This window comes from Dendroctonus ponderosae, unplaced genomic scaffold, assembly GCF_020466585.1.
Source record: "Dendroctonus ponderosae isolate FM_Combo_2020 unplaced genomic scaffold, Dpon_F_20191213v2 Dpon_F_20191213_1, whole genome shotgun sequence".
Lineage (NCBI taxonomy): Eukaryota > Metazoa > Arthropoda > Insecta > Coleoptera > Curculionidae > Dendroctonus > Dendroctonus ponderosae.
The window spans coordinates 21,143,561-21,149,944 of record NW_026017110.1 but is presented as its reverse complement, the minus strand read 5'-3'; the positions used below and the strand labels follow the sequence as shown (position 1 = coordinate 21,149,944).

Below are 6,384 nucleotides of genomic sequence, written 5' to 3'. Positions count from 1 at the left end.
AATTATTGTTTTAATGAAATTAATGCTGATGTGCGTGTGTCGCCCAACAAACCAGATGATGCAAGTCTGTTGACAAAATTCATACATTTGTGCCAAAAGATTAGGATACAAAGTAAAGAACAAAAAGCAGAAATAGATGACAGCCGAGATCGTGCTGTTAAGGGACGATCGTCGAAAGCTCAAGAACAAAGCAGTTTGCAACAACGATTCATTAGACCGAACATTAGAATAGCGAGAAACGAATGGCTCAAACGTGAATGCTTCCAACTAGAACAGCTTCAAACCCAAGAGGATCATTTTAAAGCTGGCATCCATAAAAAATGAAGATTAACTGTAACAGTTAATAATAACAACCAGATAGTTCTTGACAGCAAAGAGAAGAACAGTGTTTCGGTAAAGTACATAGAACTTTTTGACGAAGAATAGCCCATCTGGTATCAACCAGTCACTAACCGAACCATCGATCAATAATGACGAGATTGTACGAGCTGTATGAACACAGTCGGATGACACTTCGTTAATTGCATTTTCCTCTTTGTTTTTATTGTTAATTATTAATGAAATCGCATATTTCACTGAACAAAGAAATGTTTTGAAGAGGGTATTATTATTATTATTATTATTATTATGTGTAGCTAGAAAAACATTATAGAAGACATTGATCTAGTATATTCCTTTTCTAGTCTGATGCACAAGTTGATATTTCCTTATTATTTATTTAATTGACTTGATATTTATCATTATATATTTTAAAAATATGCATGTTTCAGATTAAAAATCGCACCATTGTGACATGGGAAAACATAGGGCGTTATCGTCCGGTACCAGAAAACACTATTATATTTGTTTGCCCATCTTTCCCATCCTTGGCACATCATTAAACCAGGCCTAAAAGCTACAGTTGATGGAAACTCTCTTGCATAAATCAGTTTTATGGCTGCCATTCCATACAAAGTGTGTCTTTATATATTCCGGGGTGGAATCTTGTAATCCGATTTAGTCTTTTATTTCTTTATATGAGGGATGGCTTTCACATTGGGAGCTAGAATGTCAGTCACCGAATCTCGATCGCCACTTTATACCGTTAGGCGTGCACTTATTCATAAAATAATCTCTTAAAAAATCAAATAATTCCGGCGCTCGTCCGTGTCAAATTACCTGGATATACAGTGTTGCATAGTTCAAGGAGCAGTTACTAGATAGAGCATTTTCAGTTGTACTTTGACAATGTGAAGCTGCAGTTACTTTTACTTGAATAAATACTTTATAGTAACCAAATCCAGTAATCAACATCTGCTGTAAATTATTTTAATAATAGAACACAGAAAGGCGATTGAAGCTCGTCTAAAATGAAAGCAGAAGTAAGAAAGACAACAAAGAATTGGTGCAGATTGTCTTCAGGCTCATGAATGTGGCCTATGATGGACTAATTAAAGCTGAGAAGAAATTATTCTGAGTTTTCCGCCAAAAACACAGAATCATCCAAGTCATCGAATACGCATGAGTAACTCAGTCAATTTTCAGGAGTTGACGGAGTAACTCATTTGGTAAAACGTTACTCATAAAAAATGTAGTGACCTTTTTTTTTGTTAGGTGTAAAAATTCCAGTCCCGGGTTTACTACACACGGGCAAATTACGACACAGTGAGATGCGATGCGTTGTAACGAAAAACTCAGAAACGAAAAGAACAGAGTTGTGCATTCAGTAAAGAACAGTGCGCTCTGAATGTCGCCAAATTTCTTCAACCCTTCAAAAACTCATTCAAATCACATGAGATCCTGAATTTTGCGCGCTTCTTAAATGTTGATTTGAAAGTGAACGCTTCTACGCAACTGCAGACTCTTCAATAAAAATTCCAACTTCCAAAGTAAAGCCAGTTGAAACTTGAAAGATTGACGTTCTGTAGGTTTCACGGATTTTTTAAATGAAATTGTTGAAAAAAGTTGCACCTAAGTTTCTGATATTCAAATTTCGTGTGACTTTTTGTGACAAATTTACTCATGCACGTTGCTATAACTGAATCGAATTATCAATCCTCTCTCTATTCAATGATATAAAACGACCCCTGTGGCTGAAATGGTACGCGAAAACTAACATTAATAACCGAATTAATTTTGTTTTCCTAAAAGTATTGACTAAACAAAACAACCGTGAATGAATCACTTAAATTGAAACTGTTGCTCAATTTCCGAGCGATGATAGAAACCATCGGAATTTCAACTAATATAATTTCTAAAAGTTCTGATTACAAGAATTATTCCGCCACAGGTTCAATTTGAGGTGCGGCTCCATGAGGCGATATGAGTTATAACTCACCAACTCACAAAGCGGCATCAACTCGAAGGAGCAACTCAACACAGTGTTACCCAGGCCTACCATCAAAGGTTGTCGGTGCTAATCAGTTAATTTGTTCACTAAGTACTAAAAATTAAGAAAAGTGTCAGGTCAAAAATTATAGATATATACCTACCAATATTATTTTCGTATTTTAGATCAGATTGCAATGCAAATAGACCAGTTCAAGAAGGCATGGACCGAATTTCAAGCTGGGAATTGGGAGACAAACGATGGGTATAACATTAGGTACATTGGAGAATGTTCCAAAGTGTTAGAAAAGGACACCCAGATAGCTCACAGATTCACTCTGAGCAAGAAAAAGCAAGTTGAAAGCTCCTAACGGCAAATATACCATCAGAATGTGAGTGGCCTTCGCACCAAGTTGAACTTAATCCTGGGTTGTTCTAATAATGATTGTTGGTGCATAATGTTGGTGCAGAACGCGGGCTGAGAAATACATCTTTTTGGAGGATTTTTTTAAATAGTATTTCTAGAGCTGATAGAGTCGTGCTAATTACAACGCCATACAACACAGGTGGTGTATTGGATGGAAACATATAGAGCAAAAATTCGGCTCTGTTCCTATATGGTCAGAACTGTCTAGACATGAGCCTACAGGGTACTGGCCAATATAAGGACAGCACAGCCAGGTAAGTATAGCACAGAACGTTTTCAAATGAGATAGTGAAGAAGGGCATGGAGCAGATCCAGCAGATAACAGGCTAAGTTATTTATGACATGTATTGTTAATAGGAACCTTTTACATATTTTTTTATTCGTTGACGGATCATAATTTTTTATGAGGCACTGACCACTGCTCGTAGGTCCATGCCTAAAGATGGCTCTGAGTATGAATAATTAATTATAGAGGGTGTCGTTTTCTGAGGCAGCCCGTTCGTAATTTGGGACCATTAAAGTTTCAGATTGGTCATTCGGGGCGTAAGCGGATCGTCCTCGACCACGACGTACGTACTTTGTGGTCCCGGATTTATGTGCACTTTACGACCCCGCGACTGCATTAAAGTCCTGGTTACGAGTGGCCTCGAACAATGTTGCAGTTAACATGGCATATATTATGGAAGAGTGTCCTAAAAAAATGGCCATCATAAGCAAATATATGCCTGACAAATGACTTTCTGGTTATTCACTTTGCCACGATCACGTCCAGTAACCAGTAAACTACTACATCTATGAAAAAGGCAAATAATTACAAATAAACATAAACCTGCTGCCAATTACACAAGAAAATGATTTAAGCTTCGGTTTCTTAAGAGTGGAAACAAAGCAAGCACCTAACAAGAAAACGTATTTATTGAACTCTCTATATAATTTTAATACAGGAATTGAAACATTGTTCATCCTTGACATGAACTTAGATTAAATCTTAAATGGTGTGCATGTTTTTAAGGGTGAAAACTTTGAAATCGGATTTTTTCATTTCGTTACTTTCGCATTACTGGTTCTATGAAATTAAGTTAAAACATAGGTACATAGTTCTTATGATGACAGACACGCTTCTAGGAGGACAATTATATACCGACGGGGTACGGAAATCGAACATTTTTCACAATTATTTAAGAATTAACTGTAGATTTTTGCAGAAAGTTTTTGATCGCAACTAACAGCATATTAATATAAGCAACCTCTCCTTATTTTAACATTAATTTTGTTAATTGAAAGTACTTAACTCCCTCGTTGATAAACTGATAGATAGATTTCCAGTCAGTTGTAGATTTCCAACCACAAAAAGCCGAACATTTTGTAGATGTGTTTGGATTCAAAAGGAATGCTGATCCACGAGAATTTGCAAAATTTTCAATCACCATCTGCCCGACTAATACAATTTATATAATCGTTATTTAAATTAAATTAAAAAGACGATGGTAGATAAATTGTGGCACCATCAACTCCAAATAACTAAAAATGTTCTGTCGATTAGCAAATAGACTTTGAACTTCACCTCTGACTTTAGGTCTCTCCCCACCAGAAGACCACAAGAACTGAAATTCTACCACTTCAACACTATTACCAGCTAAGCCAGCTGGAATTGTGGCTTAACACAAATTTAATGTTTAAAGTGAAGTTTTACACCACTTCGTTTCATCGTTTAATCTTCGCTTAATCTAGGAGTAATTTTTCAGAATTCTGCAAGTACTTCTGTTCGTGTGCCTGAAGATACGTACCAGACAAGAGCCAGTTGCACTTGGATAATGCGCATTAGAGAAAACGGCCGTGATGATAGAAACATCTTTGTAGATGTTTAGGATTCCATCCGGAAGACCAATGCTTGTGCCGGGTCTCCATTCTCAGGAGATGTGACTCATGCATCAAATGTATGATTCCACATCAAGAGGCGGCACCACTATTTATTTTTTCAGTTTGTATTGACTTTTAGGTTGCCGCCCAGTATAACATAGTTTCATTATAACTCTTTATTCACTAGGGATTTCATGCAATGACGGCAACTACCTACTTTCAATCGAATTGTGTATGTAAACAACAAACACGCCTTCGCTTGCATATTAATATCCCCCGTCCTCAGACCCATATATTTAATTAAATAATGGCACCCCTCTTTGTTTATATTAATTTCCTTAAAAGTTCCCTTTCGTAAGCTTTAATGAGGGCACATTTCCTGTGCCGAGCACGTCCGCTCTAATGGCGCCCACCCTTAATTCAAACAAACTTTGGTTGTAAAAATTTGCTCAGTTTACGAAGCATCCCCAAGCCCATAAAGTAGGAAAACCGAAATTATATATTTTTAAGTTTTAATTAAATGCTTGCAATGCAACAAAATGAATAACAAGGTGGATGTTACTAAATTATAGATATCGCAATTTGCACTTAGATATAGGTGCATTAAAATTCTTAATTTATTATAAAAAATCTCTTTTAACATTTTTCTATAATTCAGTTTCACTTATGGCTCTAATTCCTAATATCGTTTAATTCATGTTTGTGTATATGTTTCGTAAGTTTTAGACCACCATACATATGAAGAAATAGATGGGTGTTAAGTTTAATGTAAATTCTGTAAAATTTGCTATTACGTTCCAGTATTCCTGATTAGATAACTGAAGGGTATGGCATAATATATCCGAAAATCCAATAATCGTAAAACAAAGTTAAGGTTGTTCAAACTAAAAGCATCCCGCCCAAAAGCGTGTGGCCATTAAATAATAAGCTGCCTGGCCGTCAGCTCATTTAATGCAAAGTTTAATGTACACGGGCTGTGTGTACGCGGTTTATATGTTTTAATCAATAGACTTATTGTTAAAACATTCTTGAAATTCAAACTAAACCATTTACCGGATGTTATGTTCAAATAGTAATCAGAATAATTATTGTGAATATATTCAGTGTTAGAATGGAAATGTTTCCTGTCATTCAACGTTTAGAGTGACTGGAAAATAAAATATTTCTTTGTAAATTGTGTACTTTATTTTCCACTGATTATAAGAGCTGATTAAAATTATTTTCCTGACAACAAATGAGAGCAACTTGGGTAACTAAAACGCTGTAACAAAAACTCTCAAAACCGCCTCTAGCTGGTTGTAGTTACAGTATCCAATTTGCAGATGAAGAAAATTTTCAAAAAAATTAAAAAGAAAATAAGGTGATTGTCTAAATTTGCAAATGACTATAACAAGTCCAGCGAGATTTTACTTCGAAAGAAGATCTCTTATAGTGGCATCATATTTCGGATGGTGTGCTTTTTCATTAAGCACTGATTGTTCCTGGTAGACTTTCCGATTCGAGTTTTCCTGGTAACTTCTATTAAGTTTTAGAGTTGGTGCCAAACAGGGGCGGATCCAGCTTTAAATTCCGGGAGGGTGGGGGGTGGGGGGGGCTATGTAGAAAAAATACAGTCTTCTGTTGTCTATGAAATTAGAAAAATTATCGTCGTTTTGTGCAAGGGTGGCGTAAGATTATGTCAAAATTTAATGTTTTCCGTCCCGTTTTTGCTCATATCTCGGAGACAAAATGAGCAAGAACGCTCATTTGTACATCATTCTAGACAGAAATAAATGGCCTTTTTAGAAAGT

At 36.0% G+C, this 6,384-nt stretch overlaps 1 long non-coding RNA gene across 1 annotated transcript in view; it reads right to left on the bottom strand.

The window, feature by feature from the left end:
* Positions 1–2,211: 2,211 nt before the first annotated feature.
* The window catches only part of LOC125502484, a 10,677-nt gene continuing 6,504 nt past the window's right edge, over positions 2,212–6,384 (bottom strand). The window contains exon 3 of the long non-coding RNA XR_007280235.1: positions 2,212–2,422. This is a non-coding gene — a long non-coding RNA (uncharacterized LOC125502484). The remainder of the gene's footprint in view (positions 2,423–6,384) is intronic.